Raw genomic sequence first — 20,500 nt, 5'->3', positions numbered from 1 at the left:
CGCTGGTGGCAGAACTCCCTTCAGAGCAACTTTGAGTCAGGACAGTGCTGAACATGGGTGCCTGCAGGCCAAAGTGCAAGACATTCCTCTTTCCCTTTGGCTTCCCATCAGCAATAAAAGCCATAGTAATAGTCAACAATTACTATAGTAATGACCACGATAATGTAACAAATGACAAACCCCCCTTGTTACCAGGGGACAGGTACAGAGAGAACCACTTAGCTAAAACTTACCTGCTTTCCTTTTTGTAAGGTACTTTGATAACTTGGTGAGGGGTTGCAATATAGCGAGGTAGGTAGCTGTCCTGACAGCAATCTGCCTGGCCAAACATATAAATCAGGATTTAAAGAGTTCCTGGTCCATGTACAGCTGTTGCACTAGACCCACCCTGTTGACTCCTAGAGCCAGCCTGACTGCCTGGACCCAGGTGCTTATTGTTGCTGGGTGATGAGGTGAAAGCCCAGAGCAGAAATGCAGAAGCCCCTGTCTAGAAGCAGGCTTGTTTCTGAACAGAGCGATTTTTTTCAGCGAGGCGTTGGCTGCTCATTAAGGCAGCTTTATGTATCTGGCCAAAAAGGAAACGGTCCCAGAAAATAAAAGACCGGCTTTGGCCCGATTCCCAGCTCACAGATGGCTGTCCTCATGCCTGCTCCTTGGGAGTCTTTTCCCAGCTCACACTCACACAGGCGTCTGGGCTGGAGGCAGGAGTGTGCTTGGCAGGAAAGGTGCCAAGCGTCGTATCCTGCCAGCCCTCTCTCACCAACTCCGTGAAGTTCACGGATCAGAAGGCTTGTCAAGAAGCCAGAGCCGTTTGCAGTGTGGAGTGAGTGAGGCTGGTAAAGGGAGATGCCCATGCAGCTCACTCTGTAGGATTCTTAAATCTACTGAACAAGAGCTCTTTGTGGTCCCATGTCTCCTTAGCTAGCTTTCACGTATAAAGCATCCTCTGGAATGTGAATCCCAGGGCTTCTGGTAGAGGTTTGATTGCAAAGTTCTAGGGTTCTCTAAACGTACCTTGTTCTAAACGTACCTGCTCTTCCCACTCCATTCACAGGGCAGAGTGCTGCTCTAAACCCACCCAGCTCTCACCTGCTTCCTCTTTCTCAGTGAAATGGCCAAGCAGGATGTGTCCAGCCATGTGATGGCCATGCACCTCGTGCTTCATTCTCGTTTGCCTCCCTCCCTCCCCCCACCCAGTGAAAGGACCAGCCAGCCCAAGGGCAGAGGGGAGCAAGCATTATTTTGTGGTTCCTAAATGCAGATACAGCAGGGAAAGGTTGGGGGTGGGGCGGCACAGTTCAGGTCACATGCCAAAAGCTTATTTAAACAAAAGGGTAACTAATCTCTGCATCAAAGCAACATATTTTTACAACAGCAACTGGCTGCACAGAGGCTGGTGAGGTTCGTGTTGCCTTTTCTCCAGCTCTGAGTGGTCCTTCCCCTTCCCTGCAGAAGGAAAACAATATGCACTTACCACCTCAGTGCTTGTGTCAGTTCTCTCCTCAGCCAGCAAAGTGGAGGCTGATTGTCTGCAAGGTTCTGGGATTTAGGGCTCACTTGACAAAGGCTCTGGAGAACATTTCCCATGCATTGGGCCCACCACAGCTACAGTCACTATGGGGAGCAGCAGAGCTGGCTGACTGGAGTCTATAAATGTTACACAAAGGAAGGGCTCCCCATAAGCACTCCTGTATCTGCAGTAAGTGGTCAGCTGCATTCTTTCTGAAAACTAGCCTGCAGCAGCCCCAAAAGGGGCCTGACCTAGGGCGATGGAATCTCTAGCTACGAGCCAGACATTAGGGGCCTTCAGTGAATCTTCACCCCCACAGACAGGTCTCAATGGGTTAAAGTTGTAGCTGATTAAAATGGTTGTGCGGGTGGTGGGGGCTCTGATCTGGATGACTACCTGTGGGTTCAGCATTAATACAGTGACCCTAGCATGCTAACCTTATGCTATGATCCCAAGGGCTCATGTCCTGGGGATCAGCTGTGCATTCTTCTTGATAACTAGTTGGTCACCTGAGCTACCTTGATGCCCCTATACCAGGTACTAGACTAGTGTGAAGTACATGGTGGTATGGGGAATGCAGACTCAGAATGTTTGTGTTGATTTGATTGCAATGGGAAACTCACTATGACTATCTTAAAGTCAGTTTCACTATGCATCTAGTTCAGACCCTAGTGTAATTTTAAGGTGGTTCATCAGTATAGGCTGTGGGGTATTGTAAGTTTTTTAGCCCTGTTTTTTTATAACCAAGGCCTGCAGGATGTTAAAACAGTCCCAAAATAGTTTGTGAATCAGTGTGATATCACTATATCATGCCACTTCATTGATGACCTGATACCTCCTCATTGCAATGGGATGATGTTGTGGCATAACGGTGGCTCGTGATGTGACTGTCATGAGGCAGGTGACCCAGTGACCATCTGGGGCGGCGGGCTTGGGGTGCTGTTTTTGTTGTTAGCCACAAAAAGGAAAATAGAATGTTTGAAGTAAAATGTTTCAGGTATTCCATACGTAGGGTTGCCAACTTTCCAATTTTTCAAAACTGGACACGACAGGCCCCCCTGTCGCTCTCTCCCACCTCTCCAGGGACTCAGCTGCCACCTGCAGAGCCAGGTTGGGAGGAGCTGATGCAGAACCTGCCTGAATTCCCAATCGCAGCATGGTGGGGCAGAGGGGAGGGATCAGTCTCCGGAGCGAGGTGCTGGAGAGTGCCAGGGCCCTGGAAGGTTGAGAAGGCAGGATGGATAGGGTTGCCAACTTTTAATCACACAAAACCAAAACGCTTACCCTGCCCCGCTCCTTCCCCGAGGCCCCGCCCCTGCTCACTCCATCTCCCCTCCTCCATCGCTCTCCGTCCCTCACCCTCACTCACTTTCACTGGTTGGGGTGTGAGAGGGGGTGAGGGCTCCAGCTGGGGTTGTGGGTGGAGCCGGCATGTCTGGCTCCTAGGCACAGGGGCAGCCAGGGGGCTCTGCTTGCTGCCTTTGCCCACAGGCATTGCCCCCGCAGCTCCCATTGACCATGGTTCCCAGCCAATGGGAGCTACAGAGCTGGCACTGGGGGCGGGGGCAGCGTGCGGAGCCCCCAGGGCCACCCCTGCACCTAGGAGCTGGACATGCTGTCTGCTTCTGGGAGCTGCATGGAGCCAGGGCAAGCAGGGAGCTGATGGGAGCTGCCAGGATCCCTTTTTGACCGGGTGTTCCAGTCAAAAACTGGATGCCTGGCAACCCTAGGGATGGGGTGTCTGCACGGCGAGCCCGGCTGCTAGCTCCAATCCTCAAATGCTGCATGCTGTCAAGATCCCTCCTCCATCATCATCAGCTGTTCTTACCACCCTCCTGGCGGTGATTACTGTTGTAACTGGACTTGCGGTGTCCAGTCAGCAGTACTGATCAGATACTAAACAGGTCCCTTTTTGACCGGACTTTCCAGTCAAAAACTGGATACCTGGCAACCTTATCCACATGTGGATTCTTTTTTTACTAACCTCTTAGAATGTTCTGGACCTTGGTAGAATTTCATGGAACCTTCTGAACTTTGAGAACTATATTTTGCTACTATATGGCATGAATAAATACAGATCTACAGATCGTAGCATGCAAATTTATCATTTTATATGACAAAGATAAATCATGCATCAAAATCATGAAACGGGCTACGAAGGCAATAAAAAATAAGTTATTCAAAAGTTTAACAAATAGAGGGAAGCGGGTGCCAAAGACACTCCTTGTCTGGGGCGCCATTGGGTCTAGGGCCATCCCTGGGCAGCTGCTTAGTCCTGGAAGATAGTGTGAAAGTTATGTGAAGTAGCTTGCCTCTTGCTATTCTTTCATTATTTTATTTAACATTTTATTTTTTGCGTTATCAAAGTGATAAGAATTAATCTACAAAACAGCTACTAGATGTCTTAATGAGAACCCACCAACAGTGAAAATGATGGCAACAGTTAATTAAGTTAAGTGGATACAATGGAAATGTGTATACTGGAAAAAAGTGTAGAGTTCGAATAAACTGTTAATGAGGGATCAGATATTGTAGTTCCTAAACCTTGCACACTTAGTTAACCAGGTTAAATGACTGAATGAAATCCAGTTCACCTGCGGAGTGGCGATTTACTTGTGGGAAGGCTCCAGCAAAAACCACCCATCATAGCTTACACTAATACCTTTGTTAGTAGCCTTGGCATAGAGTAGAAGGATTGATTGGAGGCTAAAGTACCTTCTTAACCCTGCTATTGGTATTTGCCTGCCGAGGGTTAGGACACACTGCCATAACTTGTACTATGGGGGGACCTTTGGATAGGACACAAGACTGGAACTCAGACTGGATTCTATTGCCAACTCTGCCACTGGCCTGCTGAGTGACTGTGGGCAAGTTACTTTGTCTTTATGCCTCAGTTTCACCATCTGTAAAATGGGGATGAGTAAACTGTCTTTGTAAAGTGCTCTTGAGAACTACTGATGAAAACTGCTACATAAGAGCTGAGTGGTGGTATGGGTATCATTTTCCAAAGTGCTCAACACTAGCCTAATTTGCTCACACAAGTCACTGTAAAATGCCCATTGATTTCAATGGGATTAGGGTTAGGCCAGTCAGAGTGCTCCTGAAAATCCTTGAAGAGGAGTAGAGTAGTTGCAGATGGCAGCCACTAGCCATTTTGACCACTTTTTCTTTCTTTTCTTTTAAAATTGAATTTTTCCTCTTGTCTATTTTTACCCCTAGAAGCACAGAAAAGAGAAATATAAAGCCACACAAATGCAGCATGTCACACTTAGTGTCAACCAATTATAGGCAATACCCAAACCACAGAAAAACCGGACACTGTTCTCCCGCCCAGGCAGGAAAAGTCAGAGTCAATAGCTAAGCTTTGGGCTGTGCCCTGTTCAAACAGGTGGGGTGAGTGCAATCCAGGGAGAATGCCCTGCCTTCTGCCCTCAAACAAGCCTAGGCGCTGGCCGATGAGAACATCCTGGGGTATTTCAACTGCTGTGATGGAGCGTGAGGAAAGAGGCTGCTTCAGGATCCAAACCATTAAGAGCTTAACCAGATCAATGATCAGCCTTGGGAAACTAACTAGAAGCCTGTGCAAATGCGTAATCATGGCCCATGTGAGAATCACTGCTGACTCAGTGGGCAGCCACATTCTACTCTGACTATGGCTTGACTGCTCCTCGAGAGTAATCCCAAGAGGAGTGCCCTTGAAGTAGTGTGGTGTGGTGGTGACAAAGCCCTGGAAACCAGTGAGGAGGTATGCATCCAAGAAGGAAGGCTGCAGCCTCCATGCTACGGGAAGATGAAGAATACAGGTCGTGTAGCAGCAGGTCTGTTCTGTGGCTGCTATGCCAGCCTCAGTATCTGCTGGCCCCTTCCCCACCACTTTCCTATTCAACTCCACCTTCAGGGTCTGCTGCATGCAGCTGTGTGTGGGTGCACTTCGGGAGGTGGGGGAATCCTGCCTGCTCCTCAGTACAGTTCCACTGACTCTCAGGCCCTCCATACCCATGGAGAATGGGTCAGAATGTGCTTCTTTAGAACAGCAAATCTTTTTAAATTGAGGAGAAGGGTCAGTTTAAAAAACAATATCTGGCAGAGGATTTTTCTCCCTTTGCTTTCAACCTCAAGCTGTTTTTAATTCAGTGCAAAGATTAAATCAGACCTGAGTGCTGGAACCAGGTAACACAAGTCTGACATTGTAATTTCCTGTTGTGCCTACAAATCTCTCTTGACATGCCGTGATCTGGTTTCTCCCTCCTCAACGATTCAACTAAGATAATAAAAAACGGAAAGCTGTGTTAAATCCCACTTTGGTTTTACAAGCCATGCTGAAGAAACTGGAGAGCCAACTGGTTTGTTGTGCAAGGCATTTTGGGAAGTCACTTCCTGCTCTGGGCTTGGATGTCAGGATGGCTATTGCTTCAGTTAACAAAGAAACACAGATTCAGTTTTCCTCCTTCTGAAAATGTTTTCTAGCCAGAACATCATCTTATGAGCGTTATATTTACTGCCTGGTGCGCTCTCTGTCTCACCGAACTTTACAGACCAGTCAATATAGGGGGTGTGTCTGAGGTCAGTTTGGCAATATCAGTCCAGATTTGGACATGACAAAAGGGAAAGGAGAGCAAGGAGAAGCGCCCCTCCAGGCCTGCTTTGAAATGGAATTTTTCTTGTTTGGGGAAGGTGTCCTCGGAGCCCAGGCCCATGATGGCATCCAGTGCAGTCACACACCCACGCCTTCCTCTGTGTGAGCACTAGAACTACCCCCTCCCCCCCACCATGCCCCTCATTTGCTTTCTTTGGGCAGGGCCTCATTCATCTCTCTCCACTCCCACTCCTTTAATCCCCTATTCTGCAGGTTCTTATTTGTGCTCAGCAATCATGGGCTGTCAGAGGGAGAAACCAAGGGCTCAGGTTTCATTACTCAGGCCTTGGAGAGAATTCTTTCACTTTGAACTGCTGCAGCCTATTCTTTTCCCTCCGATTATGTACACAGACCTTCTTTCTCACACCCTTATTCTTTCACTCTGTTACACGCACTGTCTCTCCTCCGCTCTTCCTAGACACTGCCATATTCCCTCCTCTCTCTTTCATTTACTTTGGCTTTGAATCAGCTCTCCTTTGTTTTTGTTTTAAACAAAAACTCATAGAGGATTCTTTCATGCATTTGCCAGCAGGGAAGGGGCAGCCAAACCCACCCCTTTGTGGCAAGATGTGCTGCTCTTTCCCCTTTCCTGGGACGAAGTGGGGAGAAGACAACACAGGGCAGAATGCATGGTCTGCTGAGGCCAAGTCACAGGGGGCCAAGGCATGCAAAGCTCGCAGATATCTCTTGGAAGCAAAATGTCCCCTCTCTGGTATACCTGGCATCAGCATGGCCAGGTTGCTCCATCCTGATGCTGGCTCTCCTACCCTGTGGACGGCACTGGGCATTGCTATCATCGTACCGCCAGGCAGGGTTTATTTCTCCTTGCCTCTCAGGCTCTTTGCCTCATTTGCACTTTCAAGCTCGCTCCATATGGTGCAGAAATTGGAAATGGTGTTTAGGCCATTCACCGGCTCCAAGGGAATGATTAAATGAAAGCTGTGCTGATAACAGGAGAGTGGGAGCCTGCTGTAACCATGTGGCTTTTGCAGTTTTCTTTATTTGATTTCAATATTTCTGTCCCTTTTTTGCCTGGTCTCTTGACGGCTTGTGCTCAGCTCATCCCCTTCCACCAAAAGCAGGATACGTTTTAAGCCTTTCCCCAGGGTTTCCTCTTTCTTTGTGCAACCCCCCTCCAGGGATTGCATGTGCCAGAGGGGAGTGTTGTAAGTGCATACTCCTAGAGCAGAATTTCTAAAAGTGTTTAAGCATCTATATCATAGCCAGACTTTGCAAAGAGCTCAGCATCCCGTGTGCTAGTTTGAAAACCTGGCTGCAACTTAGGTGCCTAAATGAGACTGAGCTCAATTGAAAATCTGGCCTCACATGTTCAAGCACCTACTGGGTCACTCACCTGAGGATTTTTGTCAAATGCTGTGTTTCTTCCTGTGTCATCTCAGTTTCGGTTATAATAATGATTCTGAGACGGATCTGACTTCTGACTCTGACGAATATCTGGCTTTAGCCTGTGATCATTCGGAGATGGAGAAGATTTAGGGACGTGGGGAAAGGCAAGACAAATCAGTTTAATATTGGTAGAGAGCATTTACTCAGTGCTCACTGGGGAAGAATGTGTCTTGGCTCTTGGGAAGATAATTGGGTGTAAAAATATGAAATATGTGCATCCCAAATGAATCAAGCTGGTTTTTTTGTGAGTATTAAGCAATCAGCAAACTTCCTGAAGTAAGTGCACTTAGCGTTTGGTCCGAGGAGTTGGTTTTTAGACTGCATCTACATGAGACTTGAGTTGGGAAATCTCGCGGTCTGCATTGCCCCACCTTTGCAGCTCCACTAACGTAACAGTGGTGGCAGGCCTAGGTCAGACAGCATCTTTTGCTATCACACCATCTAATCCTGCTCGGCTCTAGACAATCGAATGGTTAAGATGCTGGTGGCTGTCACAGCACTGAGGCCATGTCTACACTTGGAAGGCTTGGCTGGTGTAGCTAGACCAGTATACTACGCAGGCAAAGTGCTCATAGTACACACAAAAGCCTGACCTGCCCTGAAGAGCTTACAGTCTCCAGTGGAGCAGACAGACAGATTGAGAGAAAGGAAATATCACTTTACAGAGGGGGGACGCAAGGCACAGAGAGGTGAAGTGACATGACCAAGGTCATACTGGAAGTCTCAGGCAGAGCAGAGAATCAAACCCAGTTCAGTGCCAGGAGGTTATGAGTGATTCTGAGAATGGAGGGGAATTACCTCCGCATGGGAAGCAAGGAAAGAGGTGACAGCAGGGAAGAGAATAAAATGAAATCTGAAGCAAGAGAAATAGCTGTAGAACCTGTAGTCTAGGCACAGGGGATAGGAGAGCCAGTATTGCTATTGCATGGCCTGGTAAAGCAGGGCTAGCAGAAGGACTGCTGCTAGTGGAAGGACTGTGCCAGGCCTGCGGAGGAAAGGGAGATTCTAACAGAAGGGAGGCGCTGAGAGGAGGAGGCAAGCTGCATTTCCAAGGAGAGCAGCCGGAAAGATGAGATCAGAGAGCAGTGATTCTTCATCAGTCTGCATAGCATGGACTGGTTAAAACCCAGGAGGTGGCTGAACTTCAGAGAATCTGCTGACAACTGCCATGCTTCCTGAGTGTCTGTCAGCCACTCTAGTTCTGGGAGTGAAGATAAGGCAGCCTTCATCGATCCAGGGCTTGGTCCTGCTCCTGCAGAAGTCAGTGCGCACTCTGTCACTGACCTTGGTGGGAGCTGGATTGGGCCTTCCCAGGCTGTGATCTGCAAGCTACTAAGCAGGTTACAAGTGGCTTTACTCTGAGAAGTGTACAGTCCAGATCCTTGCCTGATGTAAATCAGCATTGCTCCAGTGAAGTGATGGCCAATCTCCTCTGAAGTCAGTGGAGTTATGCTGACTCACACCAGCTGAGGATCTGGCCCTAAGTTTCTTAGTGAGATCCTGTTGAAAAGCAGGGATGGCCTCGCTTAGCTGAAGTTGCCTCTGAAATGGAAGCTATTCTCAGAACAGCACTTGGCAGCGTTTCAGTAAGAAGCCATACTGGCTAAAAGCAACAGTTGCGTAACATTTGCCTTATCCTAAACAGAAACCACAAAAGTGACTAGATTACAGCTTTGTCCCCAATAGCAGACTCTTTTTCTGCTTTTCCAAAGCTTGGATCGCTCTTTGTCTTCAGTGAGCAATAATAATAGTGGGCATAAATTAAACTGTGGGACCCTTCCTGTTAATGACTGTAAGACAAGTCACAAAGGAACTGCTTCTCCCCAAACCTTTCCTGTTTTTTAACTCTTTCTCTCTCTCTCATGTTAGGAGTACAGCTGACATTTGGGTTTTAAGTTTCTGATCTATTGTAAATGAGGGAGTAACCATTTGTGGCTTCTCTTCTCCCCCCGCCCCGGAAACTTAATATCAGAGTCTGGGGCAGCAGAGGAATTTGGGTGGGATAGATTTTGCAATGGAGGGGTCCTTTAGCAATATTCTGTTCTGCAAATGTTAAGCCCAGTGGTATATTAGTTTTCTCTGGCCATAAGCAGGGACTAGGACTGCGGGGCTCGATTTTTCTCCACGCTGACCTATACCACGGGTAACTAATTTTTGGTGTCAGGCACTGCCTTGCACAGCAGGCAGCACGACCCTCTCTCGACAAGTAAGGCCTGTTGGAACAAAGGTAGCCAACCAGTTTGGGAAGGCTGTGAATACCCCAGAGAGATCTCACAGGTCCTGGACTTAGATTTTGAAGTCTCTCCTGCAACAGACCAAACTGATCACAGACCTAACTGCACGCAGAACAAAATACAAAAGACCCACTTCTTTGATTTAGCTTTCCTTCAGTAGCCCTTCACACACACAACAGTTAATCACACCCACTTAGACACTCATAAGAATAAAATTCTCCTCTCTACTTAAATGTTTGCTTGTAGAGATGGTGAGGGGCCTATTTTTCACGTCTTGGTAGGTATTCCGATAGCACGATGAAGACCACATAGTAACTACACAGTTGGGCAATGTATCTCCTCATCTGTCACTATTCATTAATCTACGAATCCTGATATGTACTAGTCTGAATATGGTAAGTGACCTGATCAGTGAGATATAGTTACTATATAACTATGGGGCATTATTAGAATTTCCTGTATGACTGTATTGATCTAACTTAATAGGAGACGGTGTGAAGAGGAAACTGGAAAGCAATCCAATAGGCCTAGATAAGGGCACCCAGCACAAACTTGATGGACAATGGGGTAAGCTGTTAGCTATAAGGATCCTGTCTCTTTTCTCAAGCCTTGTTTCTTCTAAGGAGGGAGCCTGGAGATGTAAAGAATGTTAAAGAAGGGGAGGGGGCATTTCGAAGGGGAGGGGGCATTTGTCATGTGCTGTCTGGAGAGACAGGCGGACCCAGACTCTGGGAGAGGGTCTTAAGTAGCTTGCCCTCCCTAGATGCAGCGGGTGGTAAGCCCTAGGGGAAAGCTAGACATGCATAGAGGCTGACTTATCTTTCTGACCTGTTTTCCTGGAAATGCTTTTGTTCTAAACAAACAATACTGTGCCTTCAGGAGGCTCTCTGGTCACTGGTCCCTCCAAGAGCAGGGACAGAACATCAGAGAGTCAGCCTTTGTCAGACCTTCTGAGGCAGCTAGGGTGCATACCAGGGGGCAGCAACCAAGGGCCCAGTCTGAGAGTGGGAGAATCGTGTGATTCCACCTGTAGCCAGGGGACCACTCCTGGCATGAGACCTGAAGGGAGGATGCTTTCCAAAAGACCAGGAGTGGGTAGAGGTTCAGGTCACCTGGTGATTGACAGCTTTCCCAGAGAACTGGTATCTAGGGAAGTGCCAAGGTCTGATTTTTTTTTTGTATGACATTTTTAACTCATTTTGTTCAACTCTGTGGGTTTGTTTGAAGTACTAGCACCTAGTCATGTTTTTGGGCTAGGCTGGACCTTCTTAGATTTTTAAATAAGATATAGTAATTAAGAGCTGCATTATTTCAAATGTATCTTTCATAATAAGAGTTGGTTTTCCTCTAACACTTTACAGCTCTTGTTTGGCATTTGAGATGTAGGACTGTTCGAGATACATATTTTGTAGAAAACTTGAAGCTTTTCTGGAGAAGATGGTCCAAGGGAATGACTCGCTTTACATCTCTATGGAGAATGATATGTAGGGAAACTCCAGATAAATGTTTTGACTTCATAGTGCTTCTCATAGATACTGCCATCCTGCAGTAAGCCAAAATGGAGCCATTGGAAAAACAGAGCCTCATTCAAGGGGAACCCAGGTCTCGCTTGCTTCCTCAGCATTGTTATGCCCTACCCACTCGATATTCTTTCTGAAAGTGGCCATGACACACTCATAGTGAACAGAAGTGTGCATCCAGTTGGAACAAACACTTGGAGAAATCTCTCCCCAAGACCCAGTGCATGGACATCTCATGCCTTGAAGCATGAAGAATATTAGTCCCCATAATTTTTTCCTAATAATGTAATTGCAGATGTGCATGTCTGCTCTTCCTTGAGTCAATAGCTGATGACCAGTATGCCAGGATTGTGAAAAGAATTAGTAGCTGGATTGGGACCTTTTGGAAATTCTAGATGTAGTCTCTCTCTTTGTCATTGGGAAGCCCTCATTCTCCAAAACACTCCTCTGCCTTTTTCTGGACCCATTGTCTCTACCATCACATAGGGTTTTTTCTTTTTTGGAAGAGGTGGCTATTTAGTGGTGAAAACATACCATGGGTTCATCAAAAGGCACGCTCGTATTTCTCTAGGTCTCCCTTTGCAGTGGGGGGAGAGAGCTATTTATAGCTCTGCTATTTTTCCCCTAGTGTGCTTTGTGCCAGCCTCCATCTCTGAGACATCCCTTTTGAACTCCAAGTCCCAGAATGCCTTGGGTCTGGGCTGCAAGAGTAAGAGGATAGCAGTGGATCTGGGACCTGTCCTTAAAGCCTGGTGCACCCTTACAAAGCACAGTTCCAGTCTCCCCTGCACTTGGTAAATTTCAATACTTTGAGCTCCCATTCAAAGCAATAGGGGCACACTGTGCAGTGGAAGCCAGAATATAGCCTTTGCTTGCCAGCAGTTATGAAGCTGTTGGACAGGAATCATATAGGTTTGATTTCAAGCTCAAGGTTTTGGAAAACATTCAATCAATCCTGCCCAGAAAGAGGGTTGAACTGCTAAAGGCTTTATTTTCGGAACAGCTCATTCCTGATAATGATCCTGTTTTTGCCCATGACTAGCCACTGCTGTTAGTCAGATTGCAGCAAAGTTGGCAATGTATCGGCACTTATTACTTAATACTGTAGAATAGAAAACAATTTGTTTTGTTTTGTCTGAGAATCCACAGAAAGCTTTGGACAGAGGAGTCCGAAGCCTGGTTGCAGGGATGGTAGGGTGACCAGATGTCCAGATTTTATAGGGACAGTCCCGATTTTTGGCTCTTTTTCTTATATAGGCTCCTATTACCCCTCACCCCCATCCCGATTTTTCATATTTACTGTCTGGTCATCCTAAGAGATGGTCCCCTGATGCAAGTTAGAGTAGCCTGAAGGCTGCTGTAATTTACACTAGCTGTTTCAGGCTGTTACGCCAAGGAAGGAAGCCCTTGCTGTACCCCTACAGGGGAAAAGGGGTGGCATAGAAGCCATTACACTGTCTCCGTGCCACCCAAAGATCCCCCTGTGACAGGATGACCCTCCCAGGGCTAACTACACTGACTTTAGGATGCATCCAACCACAATGCAATTAAGGATTGGGGCCACGGTGTAGACTTGGAATGGACTTGGAGCTAGGGCTCAAACCCCTGAGTTCTGTTATCTGGATCCGCTCCCTATTGAAGTAATGTAGTGGCTGAGGGAGGGCGGGAGAAAAGGTGGTCCTTTTTAAATAGGATTAAACAGTCCCAAGCCTCTAGCTTATCTCTGTCTCCAGTGAGGAATCACTCATGATCTTATTGACCCAAACTCATTTGTGCATTAGGATAATAGACTCCCGTTGGCTGTTGGTATCCTTACCATGAAGATACTCAACCAAACCAGCTGGTCTTGGTATTCCACAATAGGACATAGCTGATCTTATGGGTAGTAGGAGAAAGGGAAAGATGGAACAGCAGGGAGTGAAAGTGGAGCACCGATGGAAAGGACTACAATTTGGGGATGGTAGAAGGTTTTCCTAGAGTTCAGGTGTGTGCATACCATAGTGCTAAAAGGAAGCAAAAATTCCTTTTGTCTATACAGACACGTAAAATAAAAAAAGCAGGTGTCATCTGTCCCGGGTGAAGAACACGGGACATACCCTCTCTTCTGTGGAGCTGTCTTCCCTCCTGGGTTCTCTGAATGACGTTTTATCACAACACCTATCTATTTCTTGAGGGGAAAATCCTATATCAGAACGAGCCTCTCTCACGCCAGCCAGGTGAGGCTGAAATTGGACAGTTTGTCCTTGACAGTCAGAGATTCTGAAAGACTTGGGCAAGGTTCCAAACTGCAAACTTTAGGCCCATCTTTGGATGCAAAAGCCAATGGAAGGTGTTAACAGTGACTCCCTGGGGGAAAACTGAGTGACTAACAAGCTGAAAGATGCTGATCTTTGCTTCAGACATCACCATTTGACATTGAGGGTCTATCCAGTGGCTACCAGCTACCCAGTCTCGAACCTCCTTTTACAAGGAAGGTGATTGATGCCCACCCTTGACCTTTTCAGAGTGCATCTTTTTAAAAATGTTTTGGTTTATGGCATCTTATTGTTGGGATGGTGAGTTACTGGTGTGACTGAACCTGTGTGTGTCAGGGAAATTAAATTTGTTCAGGTTCTTGTTTTTGCTATGATACATTTTGGAATATATTGTGTGTTGGGATGTGGGTGTGCAGATACAGAAGTAGCTATAGAGACTTGTATAGAAAACTTCCTATGGGTAGAGAGCGTAGACTTCTTTTTTTAAAGATTTTTTAGCTCCATTTAAAAATATGATCTCAACCCTAAGTCAATAGAAACATCCCTTTTTGTGCATCTGAGAAAGTGACCACTGTGATAGGCCCAGGCCAGTTGGGTACAGCAGAGTAGTCCTGTTGGTATCCAGGAAGAGGGTGGGCAGAGCCCGCCCACTACTAAAGGACCTCCCCAAGCCTAAAGGGAGAATCCACAGGTCCGGGATTCCAAATAAGTGCAGGGGACAACTAATGAGATAACAGGAACGGGAGTGAGGTCACAGGGCTAAACGAAGGGAACCTGACGGGGACATCGAGCAGAGAACTCCAGACATTGCCCACTGCTCCTCGAAGGTGTCAAGGGAGCCAGCGGACACTGCCCAGAGGAACTTTGCCTGGACGCGTGAACGGACCGAGGAAGGGAAATAGGCCCTTCAGTCGCAGGAAACCCTGTTGGCCAACCTCCTCTCCCTGGTTTTGTAGATGACCATTTTGGCCAGGGCTAGGAAGAGGTTGACAAGGAGGTCCTGCGACTTTGTGGGGCCACGGAAAGGGGGCACATAGATGAACAGGTGAGGGGAAAAGTGCAACCCAAACCATAATAATATATCTAGGAGGAGCCGGAATAGGGGCTGCAACCTGGCACACTCCAGCTAAACGTGCACCAGGGTCTCCCTCATGCCGCAAAAGGGGCAGGTGTCTGGGAGAGGAGTTAACTGGGCCAAGTACATGCCTGTGCTCATGGCTACGTGAAGGAGCTGCCAGCTGATGTCCCCAGCAGGCCTCGGGACCAAGGTGGAATACAGGCTGGCCCACCGGGGCTCCTCACCCTCCAGACGTGGCAAGAGGTCCCGCCACTTCGTGTCAGGGCGGGACGTGAGGGTGAGGACGTGAAGAGTGAGGAGCATGAGCATGTACAGATGTTTTCTTGGCGCGGTCTGGAACTGAACCGGCTGCAAGTCATGCAGCTGGCTTGCGGTAAAGGGATGGGATGGCCTGGCAGGTCCATGGGGCAGGGACCCAATGAAAAGATCAGGAGGGCCTGGGGTGGAGGGTGGGCAGAGCGTGCCCTCTCGCAGGACACAGTCGAGGAAGACCCGAGCAGTGGGCGGTAAAGCGGCCCTCACCTCCTGAAGTATGCGCCAGAGAGTACGAGGCCTGGAGAGCCCCATGCACTGAGCGAGAGTCAGGGGATCCAGTCAGTCTCCCCAGTCGTAGTCCAGGAGATCTCTGACTCTGGTGACTTCTGCCAGGACCAACCTCTGGCACACCGAGGGGGACTCCGCCACCTGCATACGGAGCTAGGTGTTGTGTAGCAGGGGCTCCACGAGGAGATCCACCCCCTTGGTGGCCGCCATGGACCTGGTGACTGAAACCAGTTTCCAGGTCCGGACGAGGTCATGGTAGAAGACCGGCGTCCCAGAGAGGTCTCACAGAAGACCCCTTGGATGGAGATAAAGGAGCTGCCAGTCGTATCGGAGCCCTCAGAAGTGGCGCAGGAAAGCGTGTGCCAGTACGCTCCATGCCGGACTACCTGCACCATAAAGGAGCCTCTGCAGGGCCTGGAGGCAGAAGATGTTGACCTGAGTGCACAGGCACTTCGGGCCCTGTTCTCCCTCCTCCAGGGGCAGGTGGAGGACCCCTGCAGAGACCCAGTGCAGCCCTGGCCAAAAGAACTCCAGAATCATTGTCTGGAGGTTGGCCAGGAAGCCCGGGGCCGGGACCAGGGTGTTGAGCCAGTCCCAGAGCATGGACAGGACTAGCTGATTGAGCACCAGTGCCTTCCCTCGGAGGGAGACACACCTGAGTAGTCCTGTCCATCTCCGGAGCCATTCTGCCACCCTGTCCTCTAAACCTTGCCAGTTCTCCAGCGGAGACGGCTGTGTGGCAGAAAGGTAAATGCCGAGATACAGCAGTGGACCCATGCTCCACCGGATGGCCTGAAGCATGGGTGGGAGGGAGCTCACCTGCCACCTGTCCCCGACCACCAGGCCAGAGCTCTTGACCCAGTTGACCTGGGCGGAGGAGGTTTCTGAGTAGATGGCCAAGCAAGCCTGCACCCGCACCAAGTTGCCCGGGTCCTGGACCACAAGGAGCACATCATCGGCGTACGCTGACAGGACCAGCCGCAGCTCTGGCTCTCGCAGCAGCAAACCTGTCAACCTCCGGTCGAGGAGACAAGAAGGACTCGATGGCCAGAGCGTACAGCTAGACCGAGAGGGGGCACCCCTGCTGTATTCCCCACCCGAAGCTGACTGGCTCGGTCAGGGTCCAGTGGAGCCTGACCAGACACTCTGCGGAGGCATACAGCACCTGGAGAAAACCCACAAACTAGGGTCCAAAGCCAAATGCTCGCAGAGTGCCCAGGAGATACCAATGATCCACCCTGTTGGACACCTTCTCCTGATCCAAGGACAGAAGGGTGAACGACAGACCATCCCTACACCCGAGCGCCAAGAGATCTCGGACCAGATACAGATTGTCACAGATGGTATGGCCCGGGATGGTGTAGGTCTTGTACAGCAGAGTAGTGGAAGGCAGATATACTGGCCACTGGATAAACAGTTTTCTGTTCCCTGAGCGACCTGAGCAGGGGCTGTGCTAGAACAATCAGGAACCTGCTAGAACCAGTTAAGATAGGCAAGCTAATTAAGATATCTGGAGCCAGTTAAGAACATACTAGAATCAATTATGGCAGGCAGACTAATTAGGACACCTAGTTTAAAAAGGACCTCCCATCAGTTAGTGGAGGGCATACAAGGAGCAGGGAGTGAGAAGGTGTGCTGCTGGAGGATTGAGGAATACAAGTGTGGTCAGGCTTCAGGAGGAAGATCCTGCTGTGAGGATAAAGAAGGTGCTGGGGGGAGGCCATGGGGAAGTAGCCCAGGGAGTTTGAACTGTCACGCAGCTGTAACAGGAGACATTGTAGACAGCTGCAATCCACAGGGCCCTGGGCTGGAACCCGGAGTAGAGGGCGGTCCTGGGTTCCCCCCCCGCAAACCTCCCAACTCCCCATTTGATATAAGAGGAGTTGACCTGGACTGTGGGTCCCATCAGAGGAGAAGGTCTCTGGCCTGTCTCCCAACCCACTAGGTGGGCCATCAGAGACTGCAGGGATTGTTCTCCTCCTTTTCCCCATGCTGGCCAGCGACGAGGTTAGCTGAGTGAATGGCAGGTTTGAGCCACCAGCAAAAGTGACCAAACTGAGGGCTGCCGTGAATCTCTGAGGTGAGCAAATCTGCCAATAAGTGCAGGATCCACCAAGGCAGAGGAGGAACGTTGTCACACCACACATTCATAGGTTACATTGAAGCCCCTTTTGATATGCAGCTTTGCTAAAGAATCGCTGCCTCCTTCAAGGAATACTTCCATACAGTAGGAACATCATACACTAAATTTCAGGAAAGACACAGGTATACTTTATACCAGAAAACCAAAAATAAATAAATAAACAAACAAACAAGATACAGGAAACAAATTAGCCATTATTAAGAGCAGAAAATGCCTAAGTCACACAGGTTAGGAGCCAGTGGTAATCTCTGTGTGTTGTTAATATTTCTTATTGGTGCTCAGTAGAATTCTAGTTTAATACAATTCTGTACAATAGTTTATAGTTTGGAAAATGAAGGATTTAAAAAAACCCTGTCTCTCTCCCCTTTGTACCTGCTCTGAATCACTCTTTGTCTTTGTCTCCCCAGGATGCACTGTTTTTCTTAATTTTCTATCTGTTTCCCTGCCTCTCTTTTCTCTCTCTCTCTCTCTCTCACTGCACTTCTCTCTCTGTAATTTGTTTGCAGGCAGGTTGTCTCTTTGATTTACTGTGTCTTTTCTCCATAGGATTATGATAAATGGATTGCTCTGCTCAGCTTGAGCTAGTCCAACACCTTTTATGCATGCTAGGTCAAGCCCCTGTAAGCAGTGAAGGCAGAACAGATGCACACACAACCCCCCTCACTCTGCATTCCATAGTTATCACTGGGCCTGGGCTTAAAACACGCTGAGCACCTTCAGCCCCCATTGCCTTCAGGAGAATTGGAAGCTGCTCAGCATCACGTAGGATTGGGCCCGTACAGAGGAGTCCCCAGGCTCTTTGTGTGTCTGTGTAAATGGTGCAGTACATGCACATAAAGTGATACTTGTAACTCTGGGCTATAATTGCAGTTACATCTGTGGGCCTTATGTGAAGGCCTGATTCTGAGAGAGGATTAAGCATTTGAAAAATGGTTTTGGCAGATCAGCCCTGAAATCACCACTAAAGAAAACAAAATTAAAATAAAAAACAACCCCAGAAGAAGACAGTATTGGCAATTTCACATGGATTAACTCTGGAGATGTGCAGGTACCAGGACTTTGAACCCAAACTCCTTTACATCTGGGGAGCAGGGGGAAGATGTCAGCTTTGCAGTGCCTGTTTGGATGAAGAAATTCGCTGTTGGTTTGGTGTGAAATCCATGTCTGGCAGTGGACTCTGATGAAGGTGTGGCTACAAATCTCGTGGGGGGGACTGCTGCTCTCAAGATTTTGGCCAAGACTGTGGGTATTATTGAAGAAGGGTCAATAACTGAAAATCTATTTTCATTAAAAAAAAATTAATCTGTTGCTTTTGTTTCTAAATGTTCAGACTGGACGCACATTTGCTTGTTTCATTGTTTAAAATGTTTTTTTAAACATCATAAACATTATCAGAATGGTTATAGGAAAATCTTTTGGATACCTAAAGCCAGGTCACCACTAGTGCAATTGCACAACCATCATATGCCATGGAGAATGTATTACAACCTTAACTCTGCCCCATTTGAAATGCCAGCATCCCCATTCCCTGTCCTGAGTGTGTGTAGCTTAACAGCACTGTGTGGAAAGGACAGTCGGTAGAGGGAATCTGGTTGTCTGGTAATGGTGGTAGGAGTGGAATTTGGCTGCATTTACTCTTAACGTCCTTGCTTTTTAGGTTTTATGTTAACTATGTTTCTGTAGTCCAAATTTAACAATGCAGTCACTGTTTGTTGTGTGCACATGCATAAAACCGAGAACGATATTTTATGACAAGCGTTGTATAAAATTAAACCCCCTATTTCTATCCATCTAATAGGATTCACACCTTGATATGTGTATAGGGTTGTGTCAGCATTCATGGTATGTAGTGGGATGTTGCCATTGAGAGGTGAATCTACCTAATTCTTCTATATTTCACTACATGATTCTGTATTCCACCGAGATCTGCTTCGTGGGCCACTCTCTTGAAATCATGGCAGTGATATTGGCTTCCCAGAGCATTCTGGGACTTGCTGTGTGCACAGTACTTACTGTATCTTGACCAGTGTCACTGTATATTAATCCTCTGCTGGTCTTTTCCCCCCCTAAATCAATATTGACTTTTTGAATGCGTAGCTCTATCTACAATCACAAAGAACCATGCGTAGCATAACCTACCACTGTTGCCTTCATCAAACACATATGTTCTCTCTTCTCCCCTGTTGCCTCTGGAAGGTTCATTGTAAATGCCAAGGGTTAGAGAGGTTTTTGTTTTAAAAGATGGACAAAAACACCAAGCGATGGATCATTTTCTTTTTAAAGTCTCTTCCGTGTTTTGAACTTGGTTTGTTATTCTGTGGATAATCCTTGATCATAATGAATCCATGGGAGACTGATGGGGATTGCTCATTTATGCACTTGCAGAGCAGTTCTACTGTAATTCTACAGCAGCAAAATGCACCATTAAAGGCAAAGAGCCATGGGAATGATGGGCCGTAATTAGTTGTTGCTGTAATATTTTTGATTGAAAGTGCATAGATACTGTAAGCGGCTCTTTCGGGAGCTGATGCTCTTAGGAGACTGTTAAGAAGAGCACTGCTTATCAAATGGAAAAGGGTGATTCTGCTCTTACCCTGCCCGCCTTTCCAGCACCGTAATTAAAATGTCTGGCAGTTGTGGGAGAGTGTCAGTGTTCAAAATGCAGAAGACGCCAGCTCATTCAGCTTGTGTGAGAGGCAGACTGCAGAGCTCAGCTGAGCCTGCACTCCCTTCCAATTAAGAATGAAAAATTTACTGAGCTTTCTCCTGAAGAACAAACTTTCTTCAAGTCAGAAGCCCCCCAAATGGCTGGCTGACTCTATCTCTGTGGTAAAGCCACATGTCTGTCACCTTGCTTTTCTCATCCACATTTTTTTGTGGGGGTCTAATGTCTAGCAAAATTTATTGTGGGTGGACCTGGACGGCAGCACAGGTGCTCAGTCCCTGAGAGCTTTGTGGATCAGAACTGGGCACTCTATCCAGAAACACAAACCAGAATTAAAACAACATTAAGTTGTGTTTAAACACTAAAGCTCAGATTTGGATACAGTTGCTCGTATTGAATTGTAAGCACCATACTCCATCAGTGGTCTCATTGGTTTCAATGGGTGCCTCTAACATCAATAGGCTTTACATTTAGATACTTAAATATATGAGAATGCAAAGCAAGTATGA

The 20,500-nt window shown here is 47.7% G+C and overlaps 1 protein-coding gene across 12 annotated transcripts in view; it reads left to right on the top strand.

The window, feature by feature from the left end:
* The window catches only part of EPHB1 (EPH receptor B1), a 342,330-nt gene that overhangs the window by 44,103 nt on the left and 277,727 nt on the right, over window positions 1–20,500 (top strand). The window lies entirely within an intron of this gene.

This window comes from Lepidochelys kempii, chromosome 9 (assembly GCF_965140285.1).
Source record: "Lepidochelys kempii isolate rLepKem1 chromosome 9, rLepKem1.hap1, whole genome shotgun sequence".
Taxonomy (NCBI): Eukaryota; Metazoa; Chordata; order Testudines; family Cheloniidae; genus Lepidochelys; species Lepidochelys kempii.
Note: the sequence above shows the minus strand (reverse complement) of the source record. Positions and strands in the feature narration are given on the sequence as shown.